A 13,333-nucleotide genomic window follows, 5' to 3' on the forward strand; every position below is an offset into this window, starting at 1 on the left:
ATCTCCACTTTTTATAGGTAGTACAGATCTTCCTGTTTTCCGGTTGTATAGCTTCGGGTGCAACTCCTGTTTTAGCAAAACAGGTGTCTACCTGTTAAAGTGGCTCATCAGCTACTAGAAAGCCTCATGGAAATTCTGGCTTTCACATATCCTTAGCATGATGTTTGGTCAGCTTTCAGGTCATCTCCCATCTACCCATACTCATGTCCGGGCCAGCAAAAAGAAGGTCTGGCACCCCTGTTTTGTTCCTCTAATTTTGAATATATCCTTTGTCTCTTCTTACCCTCCATCCTGTCTGGGTCTCTGGCAGTTTGGCCGCAGCTCCATGTCGGGTGAGATGGCTCTTTTCTTTGAAAAGAACAGACATGGGCCGCCTGGGTGGCTCGGCCTCAAGCCTCGGACTCTGGCTCAGGTCATGATCTCATAGTTTGTGAGTTCGAGCCCCACGTTGGGCTCTGTGCTGATGGCGCAGAGCCTGGAGCCCGTTTCCAGTTCTCTGTCTCCCTCTCTCTGCCCTTCTGCTCACGCTCTCTCTCTCTCTGTCTCTTTCTCTCTCTCAAAAATAAGCATTAAGAAAACTTTTTAAAAGGAAAAGAAAAGAACAAACTCTATTTGGGACTTAGAATGTGTATTGGTCAGAGCCCTCCAGAGAACACACACACACACACACACACACACACACACACACACACAGACACACATACATATAAAGAGTCTTATTATAAAGAGTTGCCTCATGGAATTACGGAGGCTGAGAAGTCCCATGATCTGTGGTCCCTAAGCTAGAGACCCAGGAAAGCCAGTGGTATACTTCAGCCTAACTCCAAAGGTCTGAGAAGCAGGGGAGCCAATCAATGGTGTGGACTCCAGCCTAGGTCTGTAGCCCTGAGAACTAGGAAGATCGATGTCCTGTCTCAAGCCATTGTGCAGGAATGTCCAAGTTCTTCCTTCCTTTGCCTCTCTGTTCCATTCAGACCCTCCATGGATTGGGTGATGCCCACCCACATTGGGGAGGGCAAACTGACTTACAGAATCCACCAACACCAGTGCTGATTTCATTTGGGAACACCTTCCTAGACACACGCAGAAATAATGTGTAGCCCAATATATGGGCACTCCATGATCCAGTCAAGCTGACCCATAACATCACCATCACAGAATAGGATGGTATGTTCCTGGACAGGTCTGTACAAGGAGAACCTCGTGGCATTTAGAAGCACTGAGGTATGAGGAAGACGGAGGGAATCGGGAAGCCTTAGCCAGGCCCTACACTGAAGAAGAACTCAACCACCTTTCAAGAAATCAAGTTTGCTCTGTTGCTCTCATCTAAGTGAGCATAGGTTGGTGGTTTCAGAGTACATCCGAATGGCCCTTTAGTCAACTTATATTTTGCTAAATTTTATCCTGAAGTTGTAGGTTTGCTTTGCCACGGCTGCAAATATGTTTTCCGAAATGTCCTAGGAAGCTTAATTATGGAGCCCTAAAAGAAATGGAAACATTTCTCCGCAACTTATGAAAACCTACTTGTATTTCAATTTGAGAAAGAACATATATATTATGTAGATATATACTTACACCACACACACACACACACACACACACACACACACACACCCCACATAGGTGGGCCTTCTAACATATAGAGTGCATTCTAGACACCTTACTGGGTTTGGGGAGGCGTTAATCATTCTCCTCCTCCTCTGGGTTCTAATCAATTTGATATATACACACGTGACAGATGGGAGGAGCCGGGGTGCAGCAGAGGCGGGGGGAGGAGGGAAGTGTGGCTTCCTTGCCCTCCTTCCAGCTGAACCTGGCTGGCCCTGCAGCCAGAGGCAGTGCAGCTGGAGAACCTCAAACAGGATGTGTCCTTCCTGCTGCCTTACCGCAGGGGAGAGGGAACAGAGAGGCGATGGAGACGCGGGCCCGCTTTCTGATTCCAAGCTCCGCTTCTGCACTGGCTCGCTCCACAGCCTGGTGGGCTCTCCCGTCTCTCCTATCGAGCAAATCACTCCTTCTTCCAGAGAAGAGCTGGTGAGGAAGTAGGAAGAAGTCTGAAGCTTCCTCGTTCGGTTAAGTCCTAGCGATGGTGGGCACGTTGGTGGAGAGGGAGGAAGCTCTTATTTAATGCACTGAAGTGAGGTGAGGGGAGAAGGGTGCCTTCCTTCAGGGCAGGTAATTGAGGTTAAGTGGTCGATTCAGTTTTTGATACTTAACGTGAGCTGCAGGAGAGCTGGCCTAAATGGTGGAGAGGTGTCTTTAAAGCAATCACGGTACAATAAAGCACGACTTTAAGTTCTCATCTAGACTGAGCTGTTATGTTAAATTGGGATTTTTATTGGAACTTAAAGCCTGTCCAACTCATTGACACACCCTCCCTGACACGCACAACACACACACACACACACACACACACACAAACACACACACACACATGAATAGGCAACGTGATGGAAATACACAAAAGCATTCTGGGTGATTAAATTAAGATGGCTTTTTTTTTTTCATCCTTTGGTTTACCTGTTTTTTCCTAAGATTTCCAAAATATGACTTTTGCAATAAATAAGGGAAAAAGGGAATACACGTGCTTAAAGAAAGAGTGTACTCTGGAGCTTCTCAGCATGATGTGATCTAATACTTGAAAGCAGGAAAAGACAAAGTCAACCCGTCACTGTCCTGGGAAAACCCTGGAGGCAGATAAAGGACTTGGAAGAGGAGGAAGGCAAAAGCCAACAAGATTGAGCAACAAGCACCCTTGATACCCAGGGAATGGGGGCCGAGCATGGTCACGTGTCCCCCACAAGATACATGGAAGTACCTTTTAAGGCTGTGAGGAAAATTAAATCAAGTCCGTGATGACAGCTAAATTAATTCTGATTGTTGACATTTTGGAATGCTTCTAAGCTGGGCTTTTATAGCCAGCGGACTTTCCCAAAACATTCCCACATTTCCATCGCTTGTTTCATCCTTTATTTTTCCTTGCCAAAGACATTTTTATATTTAAAACTTAGGAATATATGTTTACGATCTTATTTTTTTACAGCTGTAATTTTATTATAAAATATAGAAATGTAGAGAGAAGGAGTAAATTTGCCCTAATCCAAACACAGCCATGGTTAATATTTCAGGGCAACTTCTTCAGTCAAGGGCGTTGCCTTCCTGCATCAGCACCGGGAAACAGCCACATGCCATCATGTGTGATGATGGCCAGGTGAAAAAAGAAAGCACAGAAATTTAGAGATGAAGGCCAGATCAGGCAAAGCAGATTTTCTTGCACGTAGAACCTACGGATGATTTTTCTGTCTTCAACTTAATGTAATATTCATGGAAAGAGATAGTTGTTTTGGTTGATTTTCTATGGCTGTTCCTACAGACAGGAACATAATGCAGGGGGAAGATAATGAGCTCGAGCTGGAGTCCCAGCCCTATTTATGACTGTGACCTTGAGAAGGTTGCTTATCCACGGTGAACCTTGGTTTCCTTCTCTGTGAGATTAATATGCCCATTTCGTATGGCAACTGAGAGAACTAAATATGACAATATACCAAAATACTAGGCACACCATGTGTCCACATATTGTTTTAAGATTCTAAAATAAATTTAGTATCGCTGGTAAAGTTTTACCCATTTATCTTCCCACTCTAACTTCTTATGCTTAATCACAGCATTTTTAAAATTTTTATTAATTTTTAATTTTTTTAATGTTTATTTATTTTTGAGAGACAGAGGGGGCGCCTGGGTGGCGCAGTCGGTTGAGCGTCCGACTTCAGCCAGGTCACGATCTCGCGGTCCGTGAGTTCGAGCCCCGCGTCAGGCTCTGGGCTGATGGCTCAGAGCCTGGAGCCTGTTTCCGATTCTGTGTCTCCCTCTCTCTCTGCCCCTCCCCCGTTCATGCTCTGTCTCTCCCCGTCCCAAAAATAAATAAACGTTGAGAGACAGAGAAAGACGGAGCACAAGGAGGGGAGGGGCAGAGAGAGAGGGAAACATAAAATCTGAAGCAGGCTCCAGGCTCTGAGCTGTCAGCACAGAGCCCAACATGGGGCTTGAACCCTCAGACCGTGAGATCATGACCTGAACCAAAGTCAGATGCTTAACCAACTGAGCCATCCAGGCACCCCAATTATAGCATTTTAAATCAGTATACTTGTATTTGAAACTTAGAGAAAGAATTGCTGTTCTTCACATGGATTAGCTGTCTTTCACTGAATTACATACTTTTAATCATGGAAAAACCCCTGACAAAATCTTCATCTATGCAAATACAACTCCAAACATCTGGATTAGTAATTATAGGTGTCAGAAAATAGGGACTGTTAGGCCAAGTTTCAGTTGTTCCTTTATTTTAAGAAAAGGATACGGAATGTTACTGAATTGTAATTTGCGGATGACTTTTTTCCTAGATGTTCCCAACAACGGAACTCCTCTTAGTTGGAGATAGAAAAAAAACTTACCTGTGCTTTAGTTTATATTTATCTCTCCCTTTTAACCATATCCTCAACATTGAGCGATGAATGAGGAACATTAATAAACCATTAGAAAATAAAGTCACTGAGTGAAAATGTATTTTCTTCTTGGAGAGTTCACTTTATAAACTCATTCCAAGGGAAAAACTCAAAAATGAAGAAATCAGATGTCAGTTGTGAAATCAATTATTTAGGTGTGGTGGGGCAATAAATGAAATATCTGAACTTGAAGGAGCTTTGGTAGCTGGACTCCCTCCGATTATCCACAACCATTAAGAAGGCTCACTATTTTTTATCATTTTCTCTATTCTTGAATTTTTTAACTTCTGAATTGCCTGCGACCAAATAAAGTCCCAGCAGTTCTCAAAAACTAACCAAGGCAGGGGTGCCTGGCTGGCTCAGTTGGTAGAGCATGTGACTCTTGATCTCAGGGTCGTGAGTTCAAGCCCCATGTTGGGCGTGTAGCCTACTTAAAGAAAAAAAAAAAAATCTAACCGGTACAGAATGTTCTTCTGAAAACCTGGGGGTGAGCAGCTGTTATTGAACCAAATGCCTAAAGCAGTAAAAGATGCTATGGCCAAAGTAAAATCATGATGAAAATTCAGAGAAGTAAAGCATCATGACCTATAACATACCTGCCTTATATATATCATACACAAACCTGTATTTCACAAATATTTCACAAATCCCAATGGTTACATTGCTGGTATTTATTCAAAAGAGAGAAAATTTCCAAGTTCTCCTTCCTAAGAAATATCATCACCCCCTGCCTGAGTTGATGGGAAAGGTCATTCAGCAGTCTTACCAAAGGAGGCAGGACCCCTGCAAAGCTGAGTCCGTAGCAGGGTAATAGCCACATTGGATGCTAGCACTTGACAGGTGACACGCATTTCTGGACCCAGCCATTTTCAGTCATGGCTCTACACCGATGCCTGCCATCAGTAAGTAAAAAGTTTCTTGGTGTCCACGGTTTGCTTCTCTAATTCTGAGGACTTCTGTGTTTATATTGATAGTTACAGTTTAACTTTATCAGAGTGGAAAAGAACGTTCCGATGCAATATGAAAATGATTCACCTTTAGAAAATCCTTTCTAGCATGATATACCAACTGAACTGTTTTTCGATTTTCTTGAGATATTCCTGACATATAGCATATGTAGGTTTAAGATGTACAATGTGATACTTCAATACATGTATATATTGCACAGTGGTGACCACAATAAGGTTAGTTAACTCCTCCGTCACCTCATGGAATGGCCTGTGTGTGTGTGTGTGTGTGGTGATAACATTTCAGATCTGCTCTCTTAACAACTTTCATGTATATAACACAGTATTGTTAATTACAGGCACCATGCTGTATGTTAGATGCCTAAAACTTATCTATCCTATAGCTGGGAGTTTGTACCCTTTGACCGACATCTCCCTGTTTCCCCCACCTCCAAACCACCACTCTACTCTCTTTCTCTGCGAATTTGGCTTTTTAGGTTTTGCATATAAGCGAGAACATGGTATTTGTCTTTCTTGTATGACTTATCTCACTTAGCATAATGTCCTCAAGACCTATCCATGTTGTGGCAAATGGCAGGATTTCCTTCTTTATTTTTGAATGGCTGAATAATATTCTTGTGTGTGTGTGTGTGTGTGTGTGTGTGTGTGTGTGTGTGTGATTTTCTTTATCCATTCAACCATCCACAAACACTTTGGTTGCTTCTATGTCTTCTATGCAGTGAGTAATGCTGCAGTGAATATGGGAATGCAGGTATCTCTTCACCATCACGATTTCATTTTCTGAGGACTTCCTGTTACTCTTGTATAACCCTCTTGCCTGTCTGGGCCTCTGGCAGTATTTGGATCCCTGAGGGAGGTGGAGAAACTTCCCTTCCCCAGAGTTCTTTGAGAGCTAGTAGAATGTGCAACAGAGGCCCCCATGCTCCTGTGAATTTTATCTTCAAAATTTAGAACATTATTTCTAATAGTCTCTCCAGCACCATCCCTATGTGCTTCTGAAGCTGGCAAAAGCTTGCCTAGATGACCTGAGGGCCCTGTAAGAATACACGATGCCACCAAGTGTCCCAACTGTCCATGATCCTTTAGGCTTTTCTCCAGAGAGCCTCATCTGAACTATCTTCTCCTCTGGAGCTAATTCATGACGTAGCGCCCTGAATTCACTAATCCAATTACTTATGATAAATAGTGCCCTAAGGAATATAGAACAAAGAAGGGGTTGGGGGGGGGGGGTCTGGAAAGGTCTGAAACACAGCCTATTACGAGCAGAGAAAATCCTGCAACCAGGAAAAGGAAGAGTGATCTCCACAATTAGAAATTCCCTGTTTCTCAGAAGTATCTCTACCTCCCCTATTACTGCTTTTGCTCACCGGATCATTCGCTCGGCACAGCCTTGCAGGATTTCTTCTCTTCTACACATGAGCCAAATTCCTTCAAGCCAGTGATGGTCCCCTGGTTGACTGCCTCTTTTCTCATATAATGTAATTCTTTCCTATGAAGATGGATTTGGGTAGAAATTTCATAATGCTGCTGTAATATTTCTCTCTCACTCTCCTCCTTCACACTTGCAGCGACATTTGGGCCAATTTCGTTTCAGCGTAATGCATGGTCTTGCCATCCATAATTCCAAGGGCAACTATGAATGAAACGCGCATTAAGTGCATTAGTTTTCGATGCTATTAAGGCCATTAAGCATATTAGCAGGCCCATTACTTCATTTTCCTACAGATGTTTTAGTAATAGTGCCCACTGCGATCTCCAGTCATGAAGAAAATGTGCGACCTTCCCAAGCAGAAGCGGCCCTGGATATAGACAGGAGGCAAAGCGCACGTGGACCAAACTGGATCATTAGTGGAAAACGATGCAGGCTCCAGCCTGCCAGCTGACCCGGGCAAGCATGAGACACCGCACACTAACCTGTGCCCACTTTGCCACCCACGTAGTTGTATACAGCTCATTAGTTTGAAAACCAAAAAGAGAAAGAGAAAGTAGGAAGCACAGTCTTAAACTCTCTTTCGTCTGCCCTTCATAATGACGGCTTCAGAAGCAGAAGAGCCTGAAGGTCCAGAAAAATGCAAAAGCTTCTTGATTTAAGTGTTAAAAATAAAAGGACCAGAAAGCCTTAAAGAAGCCAAAAGAAAGAACCTCTGACTGAAGGAATCATTTCAGAACAAGCTTTGGAAACATTTAGCCTATTCCTTTAATTAATTTATTCTAAGGATGGTGCTGCAAATATCACCTAGCTAACCTTGCAGCAGAAGGAAAACTCTCCGACTCTGATTTCTGTGCACATTTGTTCTATCCTTACTGAAATGGCTAGTTCACTCGTCAGGAAAACCACCAGGCTCAGTTCCTTTCCGGAAATAATGTATCCAAATGAGAAGGAGGCATTCTACAGCAGAAGAGATGCCAACAGAGTTGGGTAGGAATGTTTTAGAACTTCACAAGTTACTGTAGGAAAAAGTTAAACTTAATGTAAAATTTTAAACGATAGCCTCAGACTCAAAAATTCTGGTTTCCTAGTATTTCCTTTGTCAAAGTGAGGAACACTTACAGTTGTAACCAAAGACCTGTTCTTAACCATGATGATGACATTTGTCGTTTACTTAAGAGACGCAGCAGCCCAGTGAGGTCCACAGGGAGCCCAGCTCTTTCTATCTTTTCACTCTGCCACTCTTAGTATGTTGGCTTTCTGGTTCCGTGACTGCTGCTTCATTATCACAACGTGGCTACTGAGGTGCTGGCCATCACGTCTATAATCCAAACCAAAAGAAGAAGGGAAGAGCAGCCCAAGAGCTGAGGGCCTACTAAAAAGTGCAGGCCCTCTGCACTAAATTGCAAAGTCCTTAGGATAGAGACTGTAGATACAGTAGAGTAAATTAATCTGAGAGTAAATTAATCTGTCTCGTCTTTGTACCACCTCCCTCTCTGGGCAAATGCCACAGGGACACATAGATACTCAAAAATCGTGTATTTAAAGAGAAAACCATGTACTATACCTAATCATGTTTGTCACCAAATACTAGTCAGTAGGTTTTTTCCTTTGGGTCACTCTGAATGCTCCACCCAGTGCATTCAGTTCACCAGGTCCGGACAAACGGCCACAGAGATGCCACGTATATGGAGCATAGCCTGGTAAACCACAGATCACACAGTAGTGACCCTGATGTGCCAAGAAAAAGGTACCTCCAAGAGCAAATTCTTCCCTGTTTAAAAATAGAAATCATGACTAACACAATGCACGGTCAGTTTATTAGCACAGCTTGGTGCTCAAGGGATGTTCTTAACCGAAAGGCGTAAGCAAAATATCTTGGTTCTCGACTTACAATTTTTTTCTATCCTCAAAGGGTTAAACATAAATATGACCAATCCAAAGCCAAACTGGAAAAATGCTGGAAAATGATGTTCCCTTTTCCCATTTTTAGGCAGTTAGGTCAAATGGTTTGTAGTCCTAAATGGATTCTGACATATATTGTCAAATTGCCTTCCAGAAATTTCTTGGTAAGCAGTGATGAGAGTGTCCCTAAACAGAAAGTCCGTGTATTGATCATTTACTCCTGTCTTTGGTATCCCCACTTTGCTTCTGCAATATACTAAATTAGGAAGAGTGGTCCGGGGATATGCCTGACTACAGGTGATAAATATTTATTCATGGGGCTGGTCTGAGTAGTCATTATTTTTAGCTTTCTGTACCTCTACTCCCCATCTCTGTCACCACCAGCAGCATGAAGTCCTGCCTTTAAGAGAATCACCCAAAGGCGGTATTTTTACAGCCTTGCTCAGAAATAGAAAGCCCTCTCTTGCCAGTGTCTTTCTTTTCCCTCCCACGGAGGCCAACCAGATGCTCTCTCCTGAACTTTGAATCTTCTGTGACTCCAGCAACAGCAGTGGGTACTGTTGGAATTCATTTGTTCAGCGAAAATAGCAGTGTGAGCACCATCTGGCTCGTGCTGTCTAATCCTTCTGAATGTTCGTGGTCCCTGACTATTATAGCAACTCAGTGAAACTTTAATCTCCTTCCATTAAACTCCTCTTTTTCTCTAAGGTATCCAGGATGAGTTTCTACTGTTTGTACACATGGATTTCTTTTTAAAATTCGTGACCACACATCTCCAAGGGCCTCCCAGTGGTGTCCAGCCATCTTGCCCGGATCTTGAGGAAGCTTCAACCGAACTTCCTTCGATTCCTATCGCCAAATTGACAACCTCATCTATAGCTACATTGGCTTTTCTGCCTTTCCTCCCACCAGAATGAAAGAGTTGTCTCCACTCCCCCCTCACAGCCAATCTTGGAACATGAGGTAGAAGCCATGTATGTGGAAGTCACAGCAATAAAACAGAAAGGGGCTTGGGTTCTGGAAAAACAGATGCAATGGATACCACAGGGCACTATACAAACACCCACCTTCAGGACAGAAGTGTCCACTCCTCCTGCTTCCAGGAGGGTTGGCAGCTGGCTGCGGTCAGCCGACCCCTTGTCTGGGACTTGTCCTCATAAAGACAGCAGCACCACTTAAGGTCAGGTCCACGTCCCTGCAGCAGCCCTCATCCAATCACAGGACAGCGTGAAGGTATGAAGTTCCATCCACCTTGCCCCAATCTGAGACAACGCTGCAGGGCTACCCTCGCTCCAGAATGATCCATAAAGAGAAGCCTTGTATCAACCGCATCACAGTTCACCTTTCCTCTTTGCCAAAATCCTATTTCCTTCGTGTCTGAGAGGTGCCCTAACACAGCTACGGTCAACATCTCTCTCATCAGAGTCTGCTTTCTGAGGAAGCCAAGCAGCAACAGTTAATGCTGGAAGTAGGCCGAGAGAGCAGATTCTAAGCGAGAGATTTTGGAGCTGGATCACCAGCCGGCAGCTGGCAGTTCAGGTCCCATTGCTGGTGCTGGTTACTGGTAGAGCCTGGCACGCAACTGTTAACACTTTTACTGTGATGAACTGAGACGTTATACTGATAGAAGGACGTGTGCTGGCCGCTGCAATATTTGAGGCATTTGGGAGATAGAGGAAAAGAGTATAAGGAATGAGAGGGCTATTACTAGGGACAGTCAGCGTTTTGGAAAGACAATGAAAGGCTGAGAGTAAATTAATCGGCAACTAAAGGCTACCTGTGAGAGCCAGAGGGCCTTCTTGGCCACAAAGGAGATTGAATCCTCAACTTCAACAAGTCTGTTATGCCAAGATCAGCGTCCTTCTTGGAAAGGAATGGGACCCTGAGAAATAGAATTGGGATATCAGGGGCACGCCTGAACATTTTGAATCCCTAGATTCTCTTCAGCCCTTTGGGTTTCCAGAAATGGCCCACTGCTGCCTGTTAAATGTTAGCACTTCTCTCTTGCTACAGCACCCCCTCCTCTATAGGACATGTGCCTCTCTTAGTGTCGATTTAAGGAAGACACGGTGACAGAAAATGGAAGGGGAAGGAAAGTTTCCCAAGTTTTTATATGAGTAAAGCATTTCCCTGATAGGAAATATCTGTATCCTCCTTTAACAAAAAAAAGAAACAAACAAACAAACAAAAAAAGGCAGGACAAGAAACAAATCTATAGACCAATAGATTTCATGATCATAATGTAAAAACCCTTAAAAGCATTTTAACAAATCGAATCCAACAAAATATAAAGATCGGCAACTGAGGTTTGCCTCAGAAATATAAGGTCAGTTTTTAACATTCAAAAATCAATCAAGGTGGGAAACCTACTGAATGGGAGAAGACGTTGCAAATGATATATCCAATATGGGGTTAATATCCAAAATATATAAAGAACTTATACAACCCAACACCAAAAAAAAACAAACAAATAATCTGATAAAAAAAAAATGGGCAGTGGGGCGCCTGGGTGGCTCAGTCGGTTGAGCGTCCGACTTCGGCTCAGGTCACGATCTCACGGTCCGTGAGTTCGAGCCCCGCGTCGGGCTCTGGGCTGATGGCTCAGAGCCTGGAGCCTGCTTCCGATTCTGTGTCTCCCTCTCTCTCTGACCCTCCCCCGTTCATGCTCTGTCTCTGTCTCAAAAATAAATAAACGTTAAAAAAAATTTAAAAAAAAATGGGCAGAGGAACTAACTGAATAGATATTTTCCAAACAAGACATCCAGATGACCAATAGACACAAGAAAAGATGCTCAACACCACTAATCATCAGGGAAACTCAAATCAAACCCACAATGGGATATCACCTCACACATGTCAGAATGGCTAGAATCAAAAAGAAATAACAAGTGTTTGCAAGAATGTAGAGGAAAAGGAACACTTATGCACCTGCTGGTAGGAATGTACATTGATGCAGCCACTTTGGAAAATAGTATGGAGGTTCCTCAAACAATTAAAAACAGAAATACCATATGATCCAGTAATTCCTCTACTGGGTATTTACCCAAAGAAAATGAAAATGCTAATTTAAAAAGACATATGCACCTCTATGTTTGTTGCAGCATTATTCACAAGAGCTGAGATACTAAAGCAACCCAACTGTCCATCGATAGATGAATGGATAAAGAAGACACGGGGTACATATACAATGGAATGTTACTGAGCCATAAAAAAAGAATGAGATCTTGCCATTTGTGACAACATAGGTGGACCTAGAGGGTATTATGCTAAATGAAATCCATCAGGCAGAGCAAATACCATATGATTTCACTTGTATGTAGAATCTAAAAACCGAAACGAGAGAACGAACAAACAAGAAACCCACAAAGCAGAAACAGACCCACAAATGCAGAGAACAAACTGGTGGTTGCCAGAGGGGAGGGGAACGGGGGTTGAGGAGAATGAGTGAAGGGGAGCGGAAGGCACAAGCTTCCAGTCATGGAAGGAATAAGTCACAAGGATAAAAGGCACAGCACGGGGAATATAGCCAATGGTATTGTAATAGTATGGTATGGTGACAAATGGTAGCCACACTTGTGAGTACAGCATAAAGTATAGGCTTGTCAAATCGCTATGTTGTACACTTGAAACTAAAGCAACGTCGTATGTCAACACCATACTTCAATTGAAAAATCTATGTTGTTCACCGTACTAACGTGCTAAAAATGAAAAATGATATCATTATCTTGAGAAGTACATAAACTCCACTTAACAGTATTCAGCATCTATTTCTGATACAAATTCTCAGAAAAACGAAGAATAAAACGGAACTTCCTCGTCCTGATAAAGAGCATCAGCAAAAAACATAGGGACTTAGTTAGTGGTGGTGAAAGACTAAACAGCTCTATCCCGAAGATGAGGAGCAAGGCAAGGATGTCTGTTGTCATTGCCTCTATAAGACATTGTATTTTAGGTCCTATCCATGGCAATAAGGCGACAAATATAAATAAAGGGCATCCAGATTAAAGAGTAAGAAGTAAGCTACCTTTATCCGCAGATATGGTAACTTATGTAGAAAATCTAACAGAAGCTACAAAAGGCTACTGGAACGAAAAAGATTAGCAAGGTTGCAAGATAAAGATCACCACACAAAAATCTAAACTATGTTTCCACACTGTAACAATGAACAACTCAAAATTGAAATTAAAAAAAAAATCACTTACAAAATGCTTAGGGAAAATTCTGGCAAAACGTATAAGACTCATATGCAGGAAACTATAAAACAATGCTGAGAGAGATAAATGAAGACATAAATAAATTGAGAGATATGACATCCACATAGTCTGGAAGGCTCAGTACCTCTAAGATGTCACTTCTCCACAAATTCCTCCATAGGTTCAAGGCATCTTAATCAAAATTCCAATAGACTTCTTGTAGAAATTAGCAAGCTAATTCTAAAATGTGTTTACACTACCTAAAAAGTGTGGTATACTACCTACAGTGTGGTACTGATGTAAATACAGACATATAGATCAATCATATCAGTGGAA

The 13,333-nt window shown here is 42.7% G+C and overlaps 1 non-coding gene across 1 annotated transcript; it reads left to right on the forward strand.

Annotated features, from left to right (window-relative positions):
* Nucleotides 1-4,850: 4,850 nt before the first annotated feature.
* Nucleotides 4,851-4,923, forward strand: TRNAK-CUU (transfer RNA lysine (anticodon CUU)). The gene has a single exon. It is a non-coding gene; the product is annotated as a tRNA-Lys (tRNA).
* Nucleotides 4,924-13,333: the final 8,410 nt, after the last annotated feature.

This window comes from Herpailurus yagouaroundi, unplaced genomic scaffold (assembly GCF_014898765.1).
Source record: "Herpailurus yagouaroundi ecotype Mexico unplaced genomic scaffold, PumYag 198, whole genome shotgun sequence".
Classification (NCBI taxonomy): domain Eukaryota; kingdom Metazoa; phylum Chordata; class Mammalia; order Carnivora; family Felidae; genus Herpailurus; species Herpailurus yagouaroundi.